A 26,424-nucleotide genomic window follows, 5' to 3' on the forward strand; every position below is an offset into this window, starting at 1 on the left:
TGCATATAGACAAAAGAATGAAAATGAATGACAAAAATGCTTGAGCATAAATATTTATGGAAGTATTATTCATGATTGACACAAATAGTGAAACAATTCAAACGTCCATAAACTCACACATCAGTAATCAAAATGTAGTATATCTATACACAGAAGTGTCATTCCATCATAAAAAGGCATGAAGTAGTCAATACATAGGACAAGATAAATGTACCTTGAAAACATGCTGAATGAAAGAAGCCAGATACAAAGGCCACGTATTATATGATTTTATTTACATGAAATATTCTTCTTTAAAAAGGGGTCAGCGCTAGGCAGTTCTGTTTGGTACAATGGGATCGCTGTCCTCTTAAGCTACATCCGCAGTTGGACTACAGTGGGCCCCCTACATAAGAGCAGTTAGTTGAAGGTTGGCTGTGAACCTGTGATGTGACCCGCTGAATTGGGTTTTTGGCATTCACACTATTGGATATGTAAGTAGAAATACTAAAATTATAAGGCATTTGGCAGTTGAATCAGGCTTGCAACAGGGAATAAGTGGCACTCTCAAATTAGAATAGTTTCAAACTGACTTAATAAAGTCACAGGGGTGTGGTGTGTGCAAAGAAAAACAGATTGGGGTGGGCAAGGAAAGGGCATTTCTGTCAGAGGAGATAATAGCTGACTGGTCCCAGGAAGGCTGAGGACACTAATGAGAGTGTAGAAAGACTGGAGCCTAAGGCATCTGAGAAAAAGTATAGGGAGGTGAGACTTCAAAAGTTTGTAAGTAACAAAACACAAACGCTTAAAAATAAAGTACGGTGATGTAAGACACAAGTGGATCGGAAGCTCTTTTAAGGGATGCTTAAAATTTGAGGACTCAAAAAAATTTAAAAAAATAAAAATAAAAAAATAAAATTTGAGGACTCTAGAGTTGTATAATCTCTGCAGGGATTTTAATTCATTTTTTTCTGTAGAATCAAGTACATATTATTGGGTTACTGAATTTAATAAACGCCTTCCTATTTCTGAAAAAGAAGCTGAACCTCCCTTTCCTTCTAACTGCGAAAACATTCTAACCATGATGTCTGTTTCTCTCTTCTGAATGATCGTTCCTTTTCCTTTCATCCTCTGAATCTCTCCTGAGGATAAATGATGCCATTAAACCCGCAAAAGCCTATCGTGCTTCCAACATGTGTCCCTAATTCTGGATAGGAGAGTCAAATACATTCATACCCACCTATAAAATGCCTGAGCAATAGCCATTCTCGGTAGAATTTATTCACAACAACATTTCTTAGCAGCTTAGTTTTGTTGAAACAGCTTTTAATGAAAGTAAATATTTAAATATTTTTGTAAAACATAAACTTTTGTGACTGTGAGCCAAACAGAACTTCTGGGAAGGTGGAGTACATCTTTCTGTTTTTTGTTTTACTTCTAAGTATAGAAAAAGAGGCAGCGTTGCAAGACAAAAACTTTTAGATAACAGCCGCTCTACTCTAGCAAAACACCTCAGAAAAAACTGAGATACTTCCTTTATTCAGGAAAAACCGGGTGGGAAACACAGGTATCTACCGTCTTTAGGTTATAATGGGTGACCCATTTGTGTTATCTGTCCTATATTTCTAAGGATCTTAATCACATGAGTATATATGCTGCAGAGTCTCAGCCCTAATTCATAAAACGGTCAAGCAAACAGAAACACCCTAGCTTTTTCAGGGGTGCAGAGCCTCACCAATGGCATTGCAGGATTCTCCCATGATTAAAAGTTTACTGACTTCCTCTATACCCTGCTTCTCATCCTTGGCAAGTACACTCTTTATAGTGAGACTGATGAATTACAGCCTGAGCAGGGAGCAGTCTCAGCATCACAGCACCCGTTTGATGGGCCAGAGGCTGAAGATAAATGACTACGGAATATATCCAATTTATTCATTAGATTTTCCCATATAACTTCCAGCCAAGATTCCTTACAGGGCAAAGGAAAAGCCAAAACAGACACCAGTAATTCAGTTACCTCCTCTTTCCAACTACGGTCTCTCTTGACATATGTATGTTTTTAAAATAGCCACATGTATCTAAATGTAGATCTGGTCTCTGTCTGGATTTCAAAGTTCATCTGTTCAACATTTTTTTCTTCCTTGTTAGAACTCTGTTCCCAATGATTTGTCTGGAAGCATATGGTTTGCTATACTTTCAAATTCTGAGGCACTATGTCAAGGTTTTGTTGCTGTTTTCTTATGAATTCTGTAAATTTCACTAAACTTTTGACCAGTTTTCCATTCTTAGTACTAGAGCAGAAGTCTGTAAGAGACTAGTCTCTTTTTTAAGTTTTAAGAGTGTGAAAGAGGAAGAGAGAAAGGACAATTATTTTGTAGCCATTAAGAACATTTTATCTCTGTAGCAGGCTCTGTGCTTGCGACTGTATATAGGGGATCACATTAAACTTGCGATTTAGTTATTAACTATTCTGAACTAACAGATGAAAAAAATGCAGACTCAGTAAAACCCAGACCTGTGCCTAGTTGGTTTCAATTCCCCAGATTAACACATCTTCCCTTATATTATTCTACTTTTCAAATTTATTTTGAAAAATCAAGCAGTGTTTTACTTTTATTTGTATGCATATTTATCTAAAAAGTAATATAAAAATCTAGTCTTGTTATAATATTTATGAGCAGTTCCCAGTGGCTAAATGCTGTTCATTTTTACTCGTACCCCATTCTTCTCCTCTGAGTAACCAATATTAAGAATTTTGAGTCTTGTATTGTTTAAATACAAATATATTTAAGCCCACAAATTAACAATTTAGTAACTTAAAAAAACGGCATTACATTATGTATTCTGTTCTGCAGTTTTCCTCCTTTTTGATTTAAAACTAAGTCTTTGATTCTATTCTACATCAAGCATAATATGCTAACTTTTTCAATTGCTGCATGATTATCCCATGCTATAGCTTAGTCTGAAAAAATCATTTCTGTGTTGTTAGAGGTATACAATATTTCTAATTTTACGTATCATAAATAACACTGCCGCCAAACTCCATAGAGAGACATCTTTTTTCCCCATTTTTCTCTCTCTGTTTGGCACTTTTCATCCTTTCATTTAAAAGCCCATAGTTTAATTAGCAAATGCTGCGTCCAGTAGCTCTGCCGGATTTATCTCAATCTTGCTAAGGAGTTGAAATGATCCCCTCCTCGTTCTGACAGTTTTGTGCTAATACTGCCAGCCAGACATCAAAATTCCTGATTCACAGCCATTTAGCTTTTAGGAATATTGGGTGTTCCAGAGCTCACATTGTCAGAGCAGGTTCATAGAACTGTAGGAGTAAGAGATTGAAATGACCTACTGGGCCAACAGTTCTATACACTTGCCGGCACAAGATTGTTCCTTACAATACATATTATTAATGAGATGAACTGGAATATATGTTTTAGATGAATCCTTCCACTTGAACAAAAAAAAAAAACCTATGAGGTCTTCAATGCAAACAGGAATCGTTCCAAATGAATGATTTCAGAGTCATATAAAGGGTGGGGACACAGCCTTATTACAATCCTAACAGGATCATGTCTAGCAATGTCATTATGTCTAATTTAAAATGTTCTAAATCAGTGGAACTTCTGCTGTTCTCTTAGGACACTATTTCATTATTTAAGAATGATTACAAACAGAGAAAATTTCTGTCTCCAAAATAAATTTGCTAATATCCTTCAGTCGTAACTAGGGAAAGATTGATGGCTGAAGGAATAGGACAGATTGTGATCTGTGAAATAATGATTTAAATTAAGAAGAAGGATGTCTGGCTGGGCGCAGTGGCTCATACCTGTAATCCCAGCATTTTGGGAGGCTGAGGCAGGAGGATCAGGAATTTGAGAGCAGCCTGTCCAACATAGTGAAACCCCATGTCTATTAAAAATGTAAAAATTAGCTGGTCGTGGTGGCAGGCACCTGTAGTCCCAGCCACTCAGGAGACTGAGGCAGGAGAATCACTTGAACTTGTGAGGTGGAGGTTGCAGTGAACCGAGATCATGTCACTGCACTCCAGTCTGGGCAACAGAGTGAGGCTCCATCTGAAAAACAAAAATGATATTAAGATAGAGATGTGACCCTCCACACACACAAATATAAAATTTGGTGACATTTAATTCTGTAAAAATTAAATGAGGCACTAGATGGCTCCTAGCACAGTGCTTAGCACACACTGAACAAATGGTTCTGGCTGTTTCTCATGGCCTCCACGCCTGGCTAACTCTTGAATTTGTAATAGAGATGGGGTTTCACTACGTTGGCCACATATGGGTATAGCAAATCCCGTATCTTTAAGAGAAAGTAAAACAATATTCGGTTGCCTTTTCTGCAGCCTGCCTTTATCTTCTGATATGGTTTGGCCGTGTCTCCATCCAAATCCAAACTTGAATTGTATCTCCTAGAATTCCAACATACTGTGGGAAGGACCCAGGGGGAGGTAATTAAGTCATAAGGGCCAGTCTTTCCCGAGCAATTCTCGCGGGAGTTGGCAAGTCTCGCGGGAGTTGGCAAGTCTCGCGAGATCTGATGGGTTTATCAGGGCTTTCTGCCTTTGCTTCTTCTTCATTTTCTCGTGCTGCCGCCACGTAAGAAGTGCTTTTGGCCTCCCACCGTGAGCCTGAGGCCTCCCTCGCTATGCGGAACCGTAAGTCAGATGAAACGTGTTCTCCTTCCCAGCCTTGCGTCTGTCTTTACCAGCAGTGTGAACACGGGGTAATGTGCCTTCCTTCTCCAGTTCTTTAAAAATACCCGTGACCTGAAGTATTCTGGCAGATAAGGCTAAAGTGTTGACTCGTCATATGTGACGACAGGGAGAATCTGCTTTTCTGAGCCAGCGAAAAAGAAAATTGAGTCAGTTTAGGTTTACTTATTTATTGAGCCGGAGTCTGGCTCTGCTGCCAGGCTGGACTGCAATGGTGTGATCTCAGCTCACTGCACCATTTGCCTTCCTGGTTCAAGCGATTCTCCTGCCTCGGCCTCCCGAGTAGCTGGGACTACAGTTACAGGCCACACGCCCGGCTAAGTTTTGTATTTTTAGTTGAGACGGGGTTTCACCGTGTTGTCCAGGATGGTCTCGATCTCTTGACCTTGTGATCCTCTGGCTTCGGCCTCCCAAAGTGCTGGGATTACAGGCGTGAGCCACCTTGCTCGGCCGAAATTGAGTCAAAATGGTTTTATTTCTGGGTAATGCAGAGGTACTGCATCTTGAGTGATTATTTGTGTACGTCCGTCCCTATAGTCTTCAGCCTTTTTATGGAAAATATCTTCATCTTACGTGCATTTTCAATTTTAGGACTTACTATAATTTTAGGACAACTAAGATTTTTTGAATAAACAAAATAGCGAACCAAAATTTCTTTCTTCTATTGGCTGAACTGGTACTCTGTTATCATTGTCACTAAGACATTTTATGGATCTAGAAGAAGCTCAATAGATCAATTAAAATAACGAACTCCTCATTTTATGGATTTAAGAGGACCAGAAAGATAATTTATAAATCAGGTTTGACTAGAGGTAAAATAATGTATTTATTTTAAGCTTGAGGAAATTATTTAGAATGAAGTATAGAAAGTAAAATTAAAAGCGTTGTCATGATATATCCATTTAATAATTCATTATTTTAGCAAATAATGCGTGGTCATTCTTGTGTTACTGGGATGTATTACTGTGTTATTCACATTTAATCATATATTAACATTTTATATGTCTAGTAATGGCAAGTCCATCTCGTTTAGCTCCCATTTCTCTCTTACTTATGATCTGAGGTGCTCTATTATTTTGGCTTTTGGTTTTATTCTCTGGTGTCATCACAATTTGGTGCCAGTGTGTCTGTCACCACAGAATAAGAATCAACAGTAATCTTCATGTCACTTTCACTGCAACTTGGATACAGGTCTGGCAAATTCCAAAAACTTTTCACATTTTATTATTTCTTTTGAAATTTCAATATCCTCTCTCAAGCAATTAGTGAATAAATCTCTCAGAGTTGCTTTCAAAGTTTATATATTTCTGTATCTGAGAGATTTCCCATGCCCATGAATGACTCATACAAGACTTCTGCTGATTTCAATGAGCTTCACTGGGAAAACACAAACAATCTGCCTATACATACAAGATTATGGTCATTATTTTTGTTATTGCCTTTTCTACCCGGGACTTCTTTATATGATGTATAAATCTCAACTAATAAACTCATCCCTTGATTTCCACAGCCTTGTGAAAAACTTAATGTCAATCCTATTTGTTATTTTTCTCACTCCAAATGTTTGAAATCTTACACTAAACATCAGGGATGACTAATTGATCACTGATTATGTTTCTTTTAAGAATTCCATTATCCAGCTGGCAATACCAGTTGCACACTGTTTCTGTGTCTTCCTTCTGAATGGAAATTACCATGTTGGTTGGAAATGCTGGACCCTTCCAGTCTTCTCAATATAATGTGTGTTCATTTCTGAGGTTCTGCCACATCCTAGGAGATGCTGCCACATGGAATCTTCCCGCCCCTCCCTCACAGCTCCGTATATACACACAGACACACACTCACACACACACACCTCACTCAGCCTGGAAGAATCTTTTTTTAGTCTAGAGATACAGCACATTTCTTCAAATTCTACTATTTTCCGTGGGTTTATACACTTGGAAACAAAAGTCAAGAAGCACAAAAACAAATCTCATCTGAGGAAAGAAAGTAGAATGTGGTTAGCTACTTAAAGGGGCAAAGAAAGGGGACAGAACCTTTAAAAAAAAAACAATATGTGATAAAAAACATAAATCTCTGTCTCAATTATCTTGATAAATATATACAAAAATTCACTCAGCAGCTACAGATAATACATGCCACATTTTTTTAATTGCACACTTGTTCTCTAATTCAACCAATGATGGATTGAAATAGTTTTAAAAACATAATAAAAAATAATATGACAATAAAAATATTTAAAAATAATACAGTGTAACAATTTATACAACATCCAGATTGCCATGTGAATTAAATATAAGTACTCTAGAAGTGATTTAAAGTATATAGAAGAGTGCATATAGATTATCTGCAAATACTGTACTATTTTATATAAGGGACTTAAGCATCTGTGGATTCTGGTACTCACAGGGGTTTTGGAGCCAATCCTCCATGGATACCAAAGAATAGCTGTATTACTATGTGCAGGAAGCTTTGCCAAGTTTTGCTAAAACACCACCAACAGAAAAACTGAACCAATGCCTGCAAATGGGAGAGCTCACTAACTAGCAAATGTCCCTGAATCAATGAATCAGTTAATTAATTTATGGATTATGAATAAATTATATAATGCCTTAATCCCCAAAGGATTTAATGCAGCACTAAATTATTAAACTACAGTGAAATATACGTAACTCCCCACTATTAATCTGACTACCTTTGATCAGTCCAGGCCAAGTCTGCATCTTAAGTTAGAATAGAGTTGGATATGTATAAAAGCTACAGGATTCCTTGGTGTTATGTGTTTCAGTTGTTAACTTTCCCACCCATGTATATATTGTTTTAAATTTTTATTTATTTATTTAGAGGCAGAGTCTCACTCTGTCACCCAGGCTGGAGTGCAGTGGCACAATCTCAGCTCACTGCAACCTCTGCCTCCTGGGTTCAAGCGATTCTCCTGTCTCAGACTCACTGTGAATCTGGGATTACAGGTGTGTGTCGCCACGCCTGGATAATTTTTGTATTTTCAGTAGAGATAGGGTTTTACCATGTTGGCCAGGCTGGTCTCAAGTTCCTAGCCTCAAGAGATCTATCTGCCCACCTTGGCCTCCCAAAGTCCTGGGATTATGGGCATGAGCCCTGCGCCCAGCCTATTATTTGTTATTTACTCCATCATTTTCTAGGATAATAAACTTTTTTCCCATGAAACACTCCCAGATATTTCTATGTAGAAGTACCACTTCCTTGTAACTCTGAGTAACTCAAGAAACAGCAGTAAATGAGTATTTTTAGAAAAGGTTTTTTTTCCTAACAGATTTACCCATGCTTTTCTCAAATTGTGTGTGTGTGTGTGTGTGTGTGTGTGTTTTAATGAATTTGATCCAAAATCAAAATCAAAACAGAGTGAAACAAAAAAAACCTACCCTTTGCCAAGTAACCTCAGGGTTCGCCGACTTAATTAAACATTTAATCTTGAAATATTTTAAAATGTCAAAACTTGGGCAACCAAATCATTTTATGCCCCAGAGTATGCCAGACTAGAAAAAAACAGTCTATGTAGCATGCCCGTAAGGTGAACGCTGACGTGCTTAGTGCATTCACAGTCCTTATAACGAAGCTACTTCCCAGAGCAAAGGGAAATAGAGATATGAACCTTTTTTCTTAGCCTGTAGTATTTGGATGATGAGTATATCAGATTCAGTGACAGAGCTTTCTTCTTCCCTGTCTCTTACTCCTCAAGCCTCTCAATATTACTGCCTTCTTTTCCTTTGGTTTCAAGTTCTATATTCTGCATATTTTTCAGCAAGTTCTAGTTTCTTAAACTTGTCATCCTATCTTAGTTGAAATAGATTCTCCCCAAGCTCCTTTTCTTCCCCAATCTGTTAAATAATTGAGTTTGTTTTACACATATTTTTTCTCTTGCCACTGCATTCTGTTTCATCTTTCATACTGATTTCATCAACTTTTATGCTAATTTTTAAAAAGATCTTTAGTATTACTCAAAGAGGTCAGTGGGGGGGGGATGCAATGCTCTATCTTTTATCCAATCATTCATTATTATTGTTATAATTATTATTATACCTTAAGTTCTGGGATACACATGCAGAACGTGCAGGTTTGCTACATAGGTATACATGTGCCATGGTGGTTTGCTGCACCCATCAACCGGTCATCTATATTAGGTGTTTTTCCTAATGCTCTCCCTCCCCTAGCCCCCCACCCCTGACAGGCCCCAGTGTGTGATGTTCTCCTCCCTGTGTCCACGTGTTCTCATTGTTAATTTGTTATACAATTTTTACCTTTTTATGTTGAAATAATTGTAGATTCACTTGCATTTGTCAGAGATAACACAGAGATCCTATGTATCTTTTACTCAGCTTTCCTAATGATCACATTTTGCAAAAGTATAATATAGTATCACAACCGGGATATTGACATTAGTACAGTCAAAATATTTTTTCTTAGGTTTTTTTTCTGAGGCTTTCTAAACTATGAATCTGATTGCATTAATAGTTACAAGGATACTCAGATACTCCATTGTATATCAAATGAGCTGTTGTCATTTATGTATTTTTAAGAAAATGATCCAGTTTGTTTAAATTGTGTGAAAATTTATTATATGAATTTATCTTATCATACCTAACTCAATTAGAGTCAAGAAAATTGGTGGTGGCGGTGGGGTGGGGTGGGGAACACTCAGGATACAATTGCCTTCGGAGGGGTTATGCTGCAGGCCAGCTGCCGAAATGAACTGTTGTTATTGTAAGACCAGTTTTACTTGGTAGCTGCTGAAATAAACCTCCATGGCCTTAATAAACCGTAATAAAATGCCATGACCATCACTCCTTCATCGGAGCTCGTTGGCTCCCAACGACTTTACTAGTGCCAGTGAAACTTCATCATAAATCTGAATACCTTTAACTCCCTTGTTTAATAATATTCCGAAATGCTTTACACTGTCCCAGGGTAAATAATTACTCCTACGTATTTCACCAGCATACCTAGTCTTTTCAATTCATACCTTACCTTTTACATTATAGGCATACGAAAATATTTTTAAATTCCCTAGATTTGCCTTATTTTTTTTCACTGTCAATTTCTTTACATGACTTTATTTTCTCTGATAAAATTTCCTTTTGGCTCTTCTAGATATTTCATACTCAGTTCTTTCTGGACCAAGTGTCATCTAAAGTGATGGAAGGCACCAGGAAGTCTTCCTTTGTACTTCCAAAGTACTCCATCCCAGGTCTTGGCTGACTAACTTATAGTAGCCTGTTTAGCATTAAGTTAATCCTAAGAGACTTTAAACTTATTCTTCTAAATATGGGCCTAGACAGAATGCACAGAAGATTTAGTAGGTGCAATATATCTCAGTAATGAATTCTATTGTGAGCAAGTTGCAATTCTGAATTTTTAATGATTTTTTAACCAAAATTAGTTGTGCCCTGATAGCTAAAAAATAAAAATAAATTTTAATAAAATGTGTAAATCTGAAATACTTTGTTTGAGATAACAGAGCTGTCCTAATGACACATATGGTTATTGCAACACTCATCTTTCTACCTCTAAAAGCATTTTATTTGAGCAAAATCAGATAAGAAAATACATACTAGACAAACTGGAAGTGAGTAAAGTTCAAAAGTGGAGAAAGAAAAAGGCTGAGCCTTACATGAAAGGATCAAGATGGAGAGGGGCCAGGAGGAAGAGAGGGGATACATTTAGGAATTACATAGACTTAGTTTAAATTAGACTTTTGAAAACATTACCTGCAGACCTGGCTGCCTTGTTCTCTGTAAGGTCAAGAAATAGAGGCGAAACATTGACCAGAAGTTCCCCATTAGAGGGGTTAATAATATCAACATTTCCTTAGTTGAACTGTCTGAAGCTGCAGCATTTAGCTCATACAGCCATGATTCTCTTAATTTTGATATTCATAGGCATGGCTTTCATTCAGATGTCACTAGTCATCTTATGTAAGCTGTTTTGATATAAGGGTGTGTGTTTGTTCCGGGGGACGTGCTGAACCTGAACTATTAATTTAAATAAGCCATTTTGATTGCCAAATCTCAAGTAAGAATGTTGATATAAATCTGAAAAAAGTCTTCAAATATTGAATACTAAATATAGATTTTTTCCAATATTTGCTATTCAAGATCTCTGTCTCTCTGTATGTACTGTTTAACAGTGAGTGCTTCAGACAAATGGCTCTACTCATTGCCCTGGACCTCATCACTAAAACTGAAATAAACTGTGCTCTTAGATAATTAAAAAGATGTTAGAAATGAAATTGCATTTCTAAATTAAATCATATTGGTCCTAAACACAGAGTTGACACTCAACAGTAAATGTAATGATGTATCAGCACATCCATTTTATCAATAATTTCAAATTAGGATATGTAGAAGATTTACAACAGGGCAAGGACTATAATATGGTCGTTCTCTCCAGTCTTAACATTGGACTTCTTTTCATGTATGTAGACTCTTGCCTTCACTTATTTCCTAGAGACCAATGAATATGATATTTAAATCTCTTTCTCTGTCCCATCTGCATGTTTTTGTGTTATTTTCCTAAAAGGAGTTTAGTAATTTATTTTATATGAAAATGTTTTTCTTTAAAATTTTATTTGTCCTAAATGAATTGTGGAATATCTGGGAAATATTTTAAAAGAATAAGGAAAAAGAAAATACAGTATGAATAATATCTGTCAGTCTTTATGTATATATACCTATTTTATGCTGAGAGTTTTTTATTTACCATGGTTTTAAAAATTAAGTGCATACTAAGATTTTTTCCTCTTATTTATTTTTGCCATCTAAATTTAGTACTTTATTATACTTTTAAATGATACATAATAATTGTACATGTTTATGAGGTACAGTGCAGTATTTCTATGTCTGTACACAATGTGTAATAAACAAACTGGGATAATTAGCATATCTAGCACTTCAAACATTTATCATCTGTTTGTGTTGGGAACATTCAAAATTTCCTCTTCTAGATACCTAACAATATGAAATAAATTACTGTGGACTATATTTATTGTACAGTGCTATAGAACACCAGAACTGATTCCTCTCACTTAGTTGTAATTTCATCTTTTGTAAGCACCAACCTGTCTCTATCCCCACTCCTCCCTACCCCTCCCAGCCTCTAGCTAGCATTATTCTCTTCCTACTCTCTACTTCTATGAGATCAAATTATTTAGTTTCCACAAATGAATGAGAATATGTGGCATTTATCTATTTGCACCTGGCTTATTTCACTTAGCATAATGTCTTCCAAGTTCATCCATTTTGCCACAAATAGCAGTATTTTCTTCTTCTTTATGGCTGAATAGTGTTCCATTGTGAATATATACCATTTTCTATGTCCACTCATCTGTTGATAGACACTTAGATTTATTTCATATCTTGGCTATTGTGAATAGTGCTGCAAAATGGGAGTTCAGGTATTTCTTAGACAGAATGATGTGCTTTTTCTTTCTTTTTGGCTGTATATCCAGTTGTGGGATTACTGGATCATATGGTAACCCTGTTTGTGGTGTGTTTGAGGAATCTGCATGCTGTTTTCCGTAATGGCTGTACTAATTTGCATTCCACCCACCAGCGGAGTATGAGAGTTTCCTTTTCTCTGCATCCTTACCAGCATTTGTTATTTTTTTGTCTATTTGATAGTAGCCATTTTAACTGGGGTACAGTGACGTCTCATTGTGGTTTTGATTTGCATTTCCCTGCTGATTGGTGATGTTGAGCACTTTTTCATATGTGTTATCTATTTATATGTCTTCTTTTGAGAAATGTCTATTCAGATAATTTGCCCATTTTTAATTGAACTATTTTATTTTTGCTGTGGATTTGAGTTCCTTTATATTCTGAATATTAATCTCCTTTTAGAAGAATAATTTGTACATAGTATCTACCATTCTGTAAGTGATCTCTTCGCTCCTTTGACGTTTTCCTCTCCTGTGCAGTTGCTTTTGAGTTTGATGTCATATCATATGTCTGTTAGTGCTTTTGTTGCCTATAATTTTGTGGTCTTATCCATAAAATCTTTGCCTGAATGAATGTCTTGAATAATGTTCCTTTGTTTTCCTCCAGTAGTTTCTGGTCTTACCCTTAGGTCTTTTACTCATTTTGAGTTCATTTTTGTATATGGTGAGAGATAGGGATTTAGTTTCTTTTTCTTTTCTTTTCTTTCTTTTTTTTTTTTTTTGCATATGATAACCGGTTTTTCCAGCACCATTTATTGAAGAGACTGTCTTTTCCCCATTGTATGTTCTTGACACTGGTGTGAAAAATCAGTTAGCTATAAATATGCGGATTTATTTCTGAAATACCGATTCTTTTCCATTGATCGTGTCTATTTTTATGCCAGTTACCACATTGTTTGTTTTTCTTTCTATTAATAGTATATTTTTTAGCTTTCCAGTATATTTTGAAGTTAGACAGTCTGAAGATTTCAGCTGTGTACTTTTTGCTCAAGACCGCTTTGTCTATTCAGGATCTTTTGTGGCTCCATGTCAATTTCAGGATTGTTTATTCTGTATCTGCGAAGAATGTAAGTCATATATTGATAAGAATTGTATGAAATGCTTGCACTGCTTTGGTTAGTGTGGTCATTTTAACAATATTAAATAGTTTGATTCATAAACATGGGGTATCTTCCCATTTGATTATATTCTCTTCATTATCTTTCACCAGAGTTTTATAGTTTTAGGGAGCATACTTTCACCTGTTTGGTTAAATTTATTTCCACTATTTTTTCGCTATTGTGAATGAGATCGCTTTCTTTATTTCTTTTTCAACTAGTTTGTTATTTGTCTATAGAAATGCTATTGCTTTTTATACATTGATTTCTCTATCCTGTAACTTTACTGAATTTATCAGTTCTAAAAGATTTTTGGTAAAGTTTTTAAGTTGTTTGATATACAAGATTATGTCATTTGCAAAGAGGGACCGCTGGACTTCTTTCTTTTCAATTCAGATGTCTTTTATTTCTTTCTCTTGCCTATTTGCTCTGGCCAGGACTTCCAGTACTGTGTTGAATAAAAGTGGTGAAAGTGAGCATCTTTGGCTTTTTCCAGTTATTGGAGAAAAGTTTTCAGTTTCCCCCCATTCAGTATGATGTTGGCTGTGGGTTTGTTACATGTGGTCTTTATTCTGTTTACATGTTTCTTCTAAATCTAATTCTTGAAAACTTTTATCTTGCAGGGATGTTGAATTTTATCAAATGCTTCTTTCTGCATCTTGAAATAATCACATGGTTTTTGTCCTTTTTTCTATTGATGTGCTCTATTACATTTCTTGATTTGTGAATGTGTGATTACTCTTGCATCCCTGGATAAATTACACTTAAATACGATGCATAATTTTGATGTGCTGTTGGATTCAGCTTGCTGGTATTTTCTTGAGGATTTTTGCATCTATGTTAATCAGGGATATTGGCTTGTACGTTTCATTTTTGTTATGCCCTCAGAGTGATGTTGGCTTCACAGAATGAGTTTGGAAAAATTCTCTCCCCTTCAGTTTTATAGTGTAGTTCAAATAGAATTGGCTTTAATGTTTTTTTTCTTTTTTAGAGACTGAGTCTCATTCTGTCACCCAGATTGGAGTGCTGTGGCATGACGTCAGCTCACTGCAACCTCTGCCTCTTGGATTTAAGTGATTCTCATGCCCCAGCCTCCTGAGTAGCTGAAATTACAGGCATGTGCCACCACGCCTGGCTAATTTTTATATTTTTAGTAGAGAAGTTCTTTTGCCATGTTGACCAGGCTGGTTTCGAATCCTGACCTCAAGTGATCCTCATGCTCAGCCTTCCAAAATATTGGGATTACAGACGTGTGCCACTGTGCCCAGCTGGTATTAGTTCTTTAGTGTTAGGTAAAATTCAGTGGTGAAGCTACCCAGTCCTGGGCTTTTCTTTGTTGGGAGACTTTTGATTACTGTTTCAATCTTAATGGTTAATGGTCTGTTTAGGTTTTTTATTTCTTCCTGCTTCATTCTTCGTAGCTTGTATGTGTCAAGGAATTTTTCCATTTTCTTTAGGTTTCACATCTGTTAGCTTACACACTTTCATCATATAATCTAATGATATTTTGTATCTCTGTGTTATTAGATGAAATGTCTTTTTCATTTGTGATTTTATTTGGATCTTCTTACGTTTTAAAATTAGTCTAGCTAATTATTTGTCAATTTTGTCTCTTTTGAAAAAACCCAATTTTCATTTTGTTGATCTTTTGTATATTTTAGTCTCTATTTTACTTATTTCTGCTCTAATCTTTATTATTTCCTTCTTTCTACTAATTCTGGTTTTAAGTATACATTTTTCAAGGTCATAATCTTTAATAGTTAGACAACAAAAAAAAAAAGATTTTTGTTTTTTTTAAGAATTCCTCTATTGTTTGGCTTTTATGTTGATTTAATTTTTAATAAGAAAAAGGTACCCACTTATATAAGTATTTGTTGCTTGAAATTTCTAAGAATACATTCTGTGAAATTCAATCACAGAGGCAGACTACATATTTTAGGCCACTTAATAGATTTTGCAAATCCATGTCCTAAAGTTAATGGTGGTGTATATTATTATCATTTAGATATGAGATTGCCCGACTTACTATATCTTTCCTAGAAAAAATAGACATAAATTTAATTTTGCTTAATAAGGAAGAATAAGTGCATTTTACATATTTGTCATAGTTATTAATAATATATCCTTTTTCCTGTAATTTTTCTATGTCCTGCAGTAGCATTTCATTTGAGATTTTCTAAATTAATCAATCCATGAACTTTGAATAAGATCCTTATATATTAATACAATTATCATGTGCTGAATTTTCTACTGCCAACTAAATGCTATTTTCCCTCTTCTATGGGGTCTTCTATACATTGAGAATTGGAAGCCTGGGAATTACATTTTCCAAGATGCTTGCCACCACGTTTTAGGATTTGATTCTAGCAATATGAAGCATCCACACAAGATTTGGAAATTGGAATAGAAAGAGAAATTATTGCTGCTCCTGCTTTGGTAGCATAATAGGAATATGGTGTGACAGACGACGTATAAGACGTGTTACCAAATGTTGCTGAATATTCTTTTACAAATTACCCACTTTGATTCTGTAACCAACTAATATTAAAACTGATATTTCCTAAATACAATTCTGACTTTCACTTCCTAGCCTCTCAAATTTTTTGTAAATCCTACTGTACCTGAATTAAAAATAAATCCTACGTTTATATTTCCCCACATGAAAATCTTAGTGATATGTATTAATATTTGCCTCACATGTTTTCTGATTTACTTTTTATCTTTTAAATTTTGTTAATTTCAAGAAAGTTGTAGTATTTACATGCATAAATAATTGACACATATTTTTAATTGAATTTTTTAATTTAAAAATCTCAAAGAAATGTTGCCTATATAGGACAAAAATATCCTTTTATTCAGCCTGAAGCATTTAAAATAAATTAATCAGACAAACTGATGTTTAGTTATCAATGAACCGTCTGATATCCATCTGTAGGCAAAGACAGTATCCCAGTGTCCTTGTACGTAGTATAACCATCAAAATCAGATCATGAACATTAATAGATTATGGGAACTAGTTCTCAGAATTTTTACTATTCACCAGTTGCCCCCCACAATGTCCTTTCCAGGAGGAGATTCTAGTCTAGAATTGTATGTTACATTTAGTTGATTATTCTTGAGTCTGCTCAAACTTGAAATACTTCCTCAGTCTTTTTTTAACCCATGTGATTTTGATACTTTTGAAGATTGGAAGCCACTTATTTTCTAGAAAGCCCCTAAGTTTCTGATTGCTTGATGGTTCTTCATGAATAGGTTATGCATCTTTTGCAGGGATATCACAGAAGTGTGAATGTGGTTTTTACATGTGCATTCTTACATTATATATAAGACACTATGTTGTTTCCATTCATTCCACCATTGGTGATAGTAACTTTGATTCTTTAATTAACAGGTGTTAGCCAGACTCCTATGAATAAGGTTTCTCTTTTTTCCCATTGTAATTTTGTGAAGGCACTTTGAAACTAGGTTTCAGTTTACTTCAAACTTTAAATTTCTCTTTGAACTTTAATTTTATTTACTTATTTATTTATATTAGTATGAACTCATGAATTCTTACTTTAATATTTGGGTTAAAAATCTTTATGCTCATTATTTATATCTCAAATTTCCCAAGATTTGGTTAATAGAAGCACTTTCAAGATATTTTATGCATCTTTTGGGAGTATGTCTATGGTTTTTGAACAATCCACTTTACTCTCTGGCATGAAAAATGTATTTAAAGGTTAATTTTGTACTTCCTCTCTCCTGGAACTGGAATCAGTCATTTCTCTAATGCAGCAAACCTCGTTTTTTGCCACCAGGGATGGGTTTTGTGGAAGACAATTTTTCCATGGATAGGAGGTGGAGGGATGGTTTTGGGATGAAACTGTTCCACCTCAGATCATCAGGCATTAGTTATTAGAGTCTCATAAGGAGCATGCAGTCTAAATCTCTTGCATGCATGGGTCACAACGGGGTTTCCGCTTCTGTGAGAATCTAATACTGCAGCTGATCTTACGGGAGGCAGAACTCCAGAGGTAATGCTTGCCTGCTGCTCACCTCCTGCTGTGTGGCCTGACTCCTAACAGGCCATATGCCAGTACTATTCTGTGGCTAGGGGTTTGGGGACCCCTGCTCTAAGGAGTTCTGGTTCATTTTATCAATGAAATTTGGAAAACAAAATTTGGGAACTATATTTGGTCATTGTTATTAAGGTATGGTGTTCAAATTTCTCTCGTATGACAGAGCTAGGATATCAATATCTCTGTATCATGTCTACCAATAACATTTGTCGGTTAAAAATCACACATTCACAATATCTCCAAACCAATCAATACCAGAGGGTTTGTTCTAGGTTTTTCTCTTTCTGTAATGTTTCTTTCTTTTCCAACATTGAGAAACCTGCCTTCCGTTAGTCTGAAGATATTTACTGAATTGGTCGTTTCAAATGTTATGAACACATTCCTAACCCTACTCCAGCTCAGATATGCTATGGGGGCTTCCATAGCCTCCCTCATTTGGTTACCTTTCTCATTTTGCCTGGGCTTCATACCAAACATTAAGCCACCCACCATGCCCTCTTTATAATGGTTAGTCCTCTGACCCTCAGTGCTTAGCCACCACTGTCACTCCCATGCACAGACGCCTTATGGGCTCCAACATCCTTCACTCAACTATCCTCCTGAATCCCACTCTCACCATGAGGCTTGACATGTGATAAACACTCTCTATCCAGGTTCTGACATGACTTGCTGCATGACCACAGCCCCTCAGCTCCCACCAGAGATACACATCTTGCTTCGTTAGCACCAACTAATGTTTTATTCATTCATCCATTCATTTTTAGACTGAATTTTTTGGAAGAGTAAGAGTATTACTTTATTTTCATGCTTGCCCATTTGAATATTAGACACTCACAGTCTCTGTCTTTTAATTGGAGCATTTTGATCATTTACATTTAATATAATTATTGGAATGTTTTTGTTTAAATACACCATCTTGCTAATTCTGTCACCCAGGCCATGGTGTGAACTTGGCTCAGTGCACCCTCCACCTCCTGGGTGCAAATGATTCTTCTGCCTCAGCCTCCAAATTAGATGGGATTACAGGCACCAGCCATTAAGTCCAGCTAATTTTCATATTTTTAGTAGAGATGGGGTTTCTCCATGTTGGCCAGGTTGGTCTCGATCTCCTGACCTCAGGTGATTCACCGACTTCAGCCTTCCAAAGTGCTGAGATTGCAGTGTGAGACCCTGCACTCGGCTGCTATTTCTTGTCTTCCTTTTCTATCTGTTTAACTTATTTTTTCCTCCTTCTACCTTTTTTTGATTGGTTGACGAGTTTATGTATTTTTCTTTTTTTCTTCTGTGATTGTTTATTAGCTATAATTGTTTGTTATTTTAGTTGTTTTAATGGTTGTAACATACATGTCTACCTCATCATAGTCTACATCCTACAAATAATACCATTTCTGTTTTAGTGTAAAACCTCATATACTTTCATCTTTTCTTTCCTGGGCTTTGTGGTGGTGTTGTCAGAAGTTTTATTTCTACATGAGCTCTAAATTCAACAATAAAATGTTATTATTTTTACTTTAACAGTTAATTCTCTTTAAAAAATTTTAAATAAGAAAGACATTTTATGTAGTTATGTTTCTGGGACTCTTTATTTAATTGTGTAGATTATACTGTCATCTGTTATCAATTACTCCTCCTGTAACACATTTCTTTGAGTTCAGACATGATGATGATGAGGCACTATTTTAGCTTCTCTATGTTCAGCTATTATTTCATCTGCATTTAAAAATACATTTTTCTGGGTACAGAATTCTGGAGTGATAGCATTTTTACTTTAGTACATTGAAGATACTCCTCAACTGGCTTCTGGTGTTCAGTTTTCTGATTAGAAGTCTGTTATAATTTTTCATCTTTTTTCCCTCTGAATATAATGTGCCTTTTCTCTGGCTCTTTTTATCATTGGATTTTAGTAAGTTAGTTAAGATATACTTTACTACAGTTTCCTTATATTTGCTTGTGCTTGGGTTTGACTGAGATTTTTGATGAACCAAAAATTTCGAAAAAATTGTCATTATTTTTTGCAAATATATTTTCTGTTTCTCTTTCTCTTTTATACTTCAGGGACTCAAATTACACCATACCAGGTTCTTTAAATTGTCCCACAGCTGATTTATGCTCTGTTATTGTTTTTCTCAACATTTCATTTTTCTCTGTTTAATTTTTGGATTGTTCATGTTACCATGTCTCTTATCTTTCCTAATATAAGGTATAAACTACTATTATTAATCCCATCCCATATATTTTGCATTTTTGACATTGCTTTCAACTGTAGAAGTTTGAATTAAGTCTTAGCACTTCTCTGATGGATAAATTCAATTTAGCTACTTCGAAGTATGGAATAAAGTTTAATAAATATTATGATAGCTTCATCTATTATTCTAGCTTCTGTATTTTTTCAGGGTTAGTTTGATTAATTTTTCTTGTATGTATTGTATTTTATTGTTAATTTTCATATCTGGTAATTTATACTAGACATCAGAAACTACTAACTTTAACTTTTTGGGTGCTGGATATTTTTGTATTTCTACATATATTCCTGAGCAGTTAATTTATGTGAAAATAATTCGATCCTTTTGGTCTGGTTTTTAAGATTGTTTTAATCAAAACCAGGAGAGCTTTTTGTTTACAGTCAACTTAACTTCCCTTATGAAGCAATTCACTTCTGAGTTCTCTACCTATGCACCAAATGTTTCATGAATGATAAGTTCCCACTCTGGCTGGTGGGAATAGGCATTATTCCTCTAATTCTTTTGGCTGTTTAATCTCTGGTTTCTGGTGGTAACCTCATAGAGCATGCACTGATCAGTATGAGTGAAGGCTTGAAGAAACCTGCATTTCTCCAGAATGGTTAATCGGTTCTCCCGCTGCAACCACCTTGCCCCGACTCTGCAGCTTTATTCTGTCTGGCACTAACCTCTGTAAATTCTAGCCAACCCTTTCTCTTGTGGAAGGATCCATATTATCAGCTCCTTCTCCTGGAAGGAAATCACTAGATTCTACCCAGCCTCTTCCTCGCTGTACTATAGCCTTGAATATCTCTCCAGGCAATAAAGTGAAATAATCCTAAGATTCACCTAGTTTATTTCTCACCTCTCAGAGATAAATATCTTTTATTACCTGGTATGTAGTATCATAACATGTAGTTGTATGTTTTTATGTGTTTTTTATTTTGGATGTTTTGAGAAGAATGGTTAATCGGTTCCTGTTTCTCCACATTGGCTAGAAGTAGAATTCTTTTACTCTTTTAAATATTTGATTGTACAGTACATTGAAAATCCTTCTATACCATGTCACTGGATACAGATTTTTTCCTATAATTCTTTGAGAGCCAATCAAATACCTTTAAAAGTATGTTCAGATTTATATTTTCAGAAATAAAAGCCTTTTGATACTGTCTCATGATGATTTGAGGATGAAAGATAGAGGTTTAGGGATTTGTCATTTCTTCATAATGTGTATGATTGCACAATACTGTACAGTCTACATTTATATACTTCTTTTTAGATGTAGCCTCGCTTTGTCACCCAGGCTGGAGTGCAATGGCATGATCTCAGCTCACTGCAACCTCTGCCTCCCTGGTTCAAGCGATTCTTCTGCCTCAACCTTCTGAATAGCTGGGATTACAGGCACGTGCAACCATGCCCAGGTAATTTTTTATTTTTGTTAGAAACAGGGTTTCGCCATGTTGGCCAGGATAGTCTTGATCTCCTGACCTCATTTTCCACCTGCCTAGGCCAAGGAAGTTGAATAAAAGTGGGAATAACTAGAAATGATAATATTTGAACTTGATTTTTTTTAAAGTTACATGAAATTGCTGTGGCATGGTGACTGTGTTAGTCCAAGTTTCCCTGCATGCCAAGGTTTAGTCATAAACTTATGAAGAAAGAAATTTTTGGAAAGCGACTAATCTGTCTTCCCTTGTTCTTTCTTTTCCTTAACGATGCCTCATTTCTTTCTTACATTTTCAAATGTGAACATTTTAAGAGTGCTAGAAGCATTTACCCAGGTTACATAGTTGAATTTCATGTTCAAAGCTGGAATTGTGTCTGCACCCTAAGACTGTCTTTATCCTTTTAATATGGCTTATGACATTTTCTGAACTTTGAAATTTTATTATTTTCTTTAGTGAAATTGAATGGATATTTTTACTTGATTATGCCTTTGCTCACACACTTACAAAATAATGCAGTTTTAAAGTAAAGAACTTTAATAAACCAATAGAAATAAAATTCCCATAATTTTGAAATGTCTTAAACATAAATGTGGAATTCCAGTAAAATAAACATTTCCAATTAATGTAAAGAGAAATTCAAATTAACTTTAGATTAGTAGTACTTCTAGTAGTAACAACAGAATTGTCTACTGTTTATTAAGCATTTACCATGTGCCAAGCACTGTGTTAAATTAAACCATTTAAATATCATTGCAGATATAGGAAGTAAGTGTTACTGTGAAACCTGCTTTTCAGATGAGAAAATGGGGACATAAAAAGGGCAACTGTGTTGCCAAAATTGCTTAATAGTAGAGTTGAATCACAAGATTGGGGCTAACCAATTTCTATATGCATGTTCTTAAGCCATTTTGCTAAGAAAATATAAAGTAATCCCAGCACTTTGGGAGGCCGAGGCAGGTGGATCACGAGGTCAAGAGATCGAGACCATCCTGGTCGACATGGTAAAACCCCGTCTCTACTAAAAATACAAAAAATTAGCTGGGCATGGTGGCGTGTGCCTGTAATCCCAGCTACTCGGGAGGCTGAGACAGGAGAATTGCCTGAACCCAGGAGGAGGAGGTTGCGGTGAGCCAAGATCATGCCATTGCCCTCCAGCCTGGGTAACAAGAGCAAAACTCTGTCTCAAAAAAAAAAAAGAAAATATAAATTAGCATATACGATATCTTAAAAATTATGTCTGGCAAATTGACAATGACAATTTTTGATTATGTTCAAAACTGGCAAAAACGTTTTAAAATAGACTTTTCTTTTACATTGTCAGATGGAATTGAAAGTGGTAAAACGTTTGAAGATCCATTTAAAGAAAACGTATTAAAAATCTTAATGGGTGATTTCAGTGGTTAATATCTTTAAATCATTTATACTCTAAGACATGACCAGACATTGACAAATGTTAATCTGGAATTGAATTTATTTTAGCACTGTTTATTCAGTAAAAACATTTAAAAAAAAAAACTTCAACAATTGAAAATTCATTAACTATGGCATTATTGGATAACTGTATAATTAATAATGATAATTTATTCAAATTATTGCTTTAGAAAAAATTATTTAACCTTATGAAAAAGTTTCAATGTGGCTTTAAGAGGAAAATAATTCCAAACTGTAAATGGTACTGTACACCCACACAGTCAGACAACAAATATGTGACAAAGAAACTGGAATACTGTACCTTCAAAGCTACTGTGGTTATCTATGAATGATGACATTACGAATAAGTTTTTCTTCTCTTTCTGTTACTTTCTATATTTGCTAAGTTTTCAAACATGTTAAATTTATTTTCAGTTCATAAGCTGTATTAACTAACATTCATTTAAATCATTATACAACTACAAAGAGAATAAAACACCTAGGTATACAACTAACAAAGGATGTGAAGAACCTCTTCAAGGAGGGCTACAAACCACTGCTCAAAGAAATAAGAGAAGACACAGATGGAAAAACATTCCATGCTCATGGTTAGCAATAATCAATATAGTGGGCCATACTGCCCAAAGTAATTTATAGATTCAGTGTTATCCCCATCCAGCTACCATTGACCTTCTTCACAGAACTGGAAAAAACCATGTTAAACTTCCTATGGAACCATAAAAGAACCCATAGCCCAGAGAATCCTAAGCAAAAAGAACAAAGCTGGAGGCATCACACTACTTGACTTCAAACTATATGACCAGGCTACAGTAATCAAAACAGCATGGTACTCGTACCAAAACAAAGATATAGACCAATGGAACAGAACAGAGGCCTTGGAGGCAATGCCACACATCTGCAACCATCTGATCTTTGGCAAACCTGACAAAAACAAGCAATGGGGAAAGGATTCCCTGTTTAATAAATGGTGTTGGGAAAACTGGCTAGCCCATATGCAGAAAGCTGGAACTGGACCCCTTTCTTGCACCTTACACAAAAATTAACTCCAGATGGATTAAGGATTTAAACATAAGACCTAACTCCATAACAACCCTAGAAGATAATCTAGGCAGTACCATTCAGGACATAGGCATAGGCAAGGACTTCATGACTAAAACACCAAAAGCAATGGCAACAAAAGCCAAAATAAACAAATGGGATCTAATTAAACTTAAGAGCTTCTGCACAGCAAAAGAAATAATCATTAGAATGAGCTGGCAACCAACAGAATAGGAGAAAAATTTTTGCAGTCTACCCATCTGACAAAGGGCTAATATCCAGAATCCACAAAGAACTAAAGCAGATTTACAAGAAAAAAACCAACCTTATCCAAAAGTGAGTTAAAGATATGAATAGAAACTTTTCAAAATAAGACATTAATGAGGCCAAGAAACATACAAGAAAATGCTCATGATCACTCATCATTAGAGAAATGCAAATCACATTGAGATGCCATCTCACACCAGTTAAAATGGCAATCATTTAAAAATCTATAGACAAAAGATGCTGGAGAGAATGTGGAGAAATAGGGACACTTTTACACTGTTGGTGAGAGTGTAAACTAGTTCAAGCATTGTGGAAGACAGTGTGGCGATTCCTCAAGGATCTAGAACTAGAAATGCCATTTGACCCAGCAATCCCATTACTGGGTGTATACCCAAAGGATTATAAATCATTCTATTATAAAGACACATGCACATGTATGTTCATTGTGACACTGCTTGCAATAGCAAAGACTTGGAACCAGTGAAAATGCCCATCAATGATACACTGGATAAAGTAGATGTGGCACATATACACCATGGAATACTATACAGCCATAAAAAAGGATGAGTTCATGGCCTTTGTAGGGACATAGATGAATCTGGAAACCATCATTCTCATCAAACTGACACAAGAGCAGAAAACCAAACATTGCATGTTCTCACTCACAGGTGGGTATTGAACAGTGAGAACACATGAATACAGAGAGGGGAACATCACATACTGGGGTGTGTTGAGGGTTGAGGGTTAGGGGATGGATAGCGGGGAGTGGGGACGTTGGGGAGGGATAACATTGGGAGAAATGCCTGATGTGGGTGACAGGGATGAGGCAGGCAGCAAACCACAGTGGGATGTGTGTACCTAAGCAGCAATCCTGCAAGATCTGCACGTGTGCTCCAGAACTTAAAATATAATAAAAAATTTATACCAGTATATACATTTTTAAATTGCATCTTTTCATTTATATCAAGTTAATTATTAGGATACAGAAAAATTTTACTTGTCTTCAGAATTTAATCTTTTTTAAAATTTAAGTTTCAAAATATTACAGAAGTTTTACTGGCATTTGTGTTAAACTAGGATTCTAAGACATTACATCTCATAGGTTTCTCAAAACTGAGGCTTTCTATTGCATGTGTGTGTTTCTCCAATTTAGTATGTGGGGTTCAATTCCTAGATAATAAAAATATCAGAATTTCTATGCGTTGTCATGTTATCAGTAAACAAAAATCATTTCCACTAAATAAATCAATTTCCTCAAACTTCTAGTTGTTCAGCTCTTCCCAAAATGTTCTTGGGTCTTTTCTTTCTTGAAGTATCCCTGGGATATAGTCAGTGGTTTATATCAAAGATATAGACTCTGTTTAAAGAATACAATAATATTTTTCTGTTTGTTTTGAGAACTTATGGTAGATGTTTCAGATCATCTGAGAATTTCTGAGTATTTGCAGTTTAAAGATGTCTCAGAATCACTGCTTTTAAATAATAATTATAATGCGGACCAGGGGATGCTGCCAAGAGAAGGAGTTCAAATTATTGACTACTAAGCTCTATTTTTCTTCTTTCCTGTTTGAATTTCCATGAATCAGAGGGGCAATCTTTTTTTTCTCAGGTTGGCTTCATCTCTGAGAGTCAAGGCTGATTTAACATAGAAAAATCAATAAACACGATTCATCAGTAAACATAATTTATCACATAAACAGAACTAATGACAAAAGCCACGTGATTATCTCAATACATGCAGAAAAGGCCTTTGACAAAATTCATTCAGTTCCTTTTATTTTAAAAACTCTCAAAAAACTATGTATTGTTGGAATATATCTCAAAATAATAAGAGCCATTTATAACAAACTACAGACAATACCACACTGAATAGACAAAGGTTGGAAGCATTCCCTTTGAAAACCAGCACAAGACAAGGATGCCCTCTCTCACCATTCCTATTCAACATAGTTCTGGCCAGGGCAATCAGGCTAGAGAAAGAAATAAAGGGTATTCAAATACGAAGAGAGGAAGTCAAATTGTGTCTGTTTGCAGACAACATGATCCTATATATAGAAAGCCCCATCTACTTAGCACAAAAGATCCTCAAGGTGATAAGCAACTTGAGCAAAGTCTCGGGCTACAAAATCAATGTGCAAAAAATCGCAAGCATTCCTATATGCCAACAGTAGACAAGCAGAGAGCCAAATCATGAATGAACTCCCATTCACAATTGCTACAAAAGAGACTAAAATACCTAATAATACAGCTAACAAGGGACGTGAAGGACCTCTTCAAGGAGAACTATAAACCACTGCTCAAGGAAATAAGAAAGGACACAAATAAATAGAAAAATATTCTATGCTCATGGATAGGAAAAAGTCAATATAGAGAAAATGGCCATACTGCCCAAAGTAATTAATAGATTCTATGCTATCCCATTAAATTACCACTGACATTATTCACAGAATTAGTAAAAACTACTTTAAAATTCATATGAAAAAAAAACTGTCCCTATAACTAAGACAATCCTAAACAAAAAGAACAAAGCTGTAGGTCTCATGCCACATGACTTCAAACTATACTACAAGTTGACAGTAAACAAAACAGCATGGTACTGATACCAAAACAGACACATAGACCAATGGAGCAGAATAGAGATCTTGGAAATAAGACAGCACAGCTACAGCCACCTGATC

The 26,424-nt window shown here is 35.5% G+C and overlaps 1 long non-coding RNA gene across 1 annotated transcript in view; it reads left to right on the forward strand.

Moving 5' to 3' along the window:
- The first annotated feature begins 4,571 nt into the window (after window positions 1-4,571).
- Window positions 4,572-26,424, forward strand: part of LOC144578026 (uncharacterized) — a 145,622-nt gene continuing 123,769 nt past the window's right edge. The window contains exons 1-2 of the long non-coding RNA XR_013522987.1: window positions 4,572-4,654; window positions 20,842-20,983. This is a non-coding gene — a long non-coding RNA (uncharacterized LOC144578026). The remainder of the gene's footprint in view (window positions 4,655-20,841; window positions 20,984-26,424) is intronic.

The sequence above is a fragment of the Callithrix jacchus genome, chromosome 10, assembly GCF_049354715.1.
Source record: "Callithrix jacchus isolate 240 chromosome 10, calJac240_pri, whole genome shotgun sequence".
Lineage (NCBI taxonomy): Eukaryota > Metazoa > Chordata > Mammalia > Primates > Cebidae > Callithrix > Callithrix jacchus.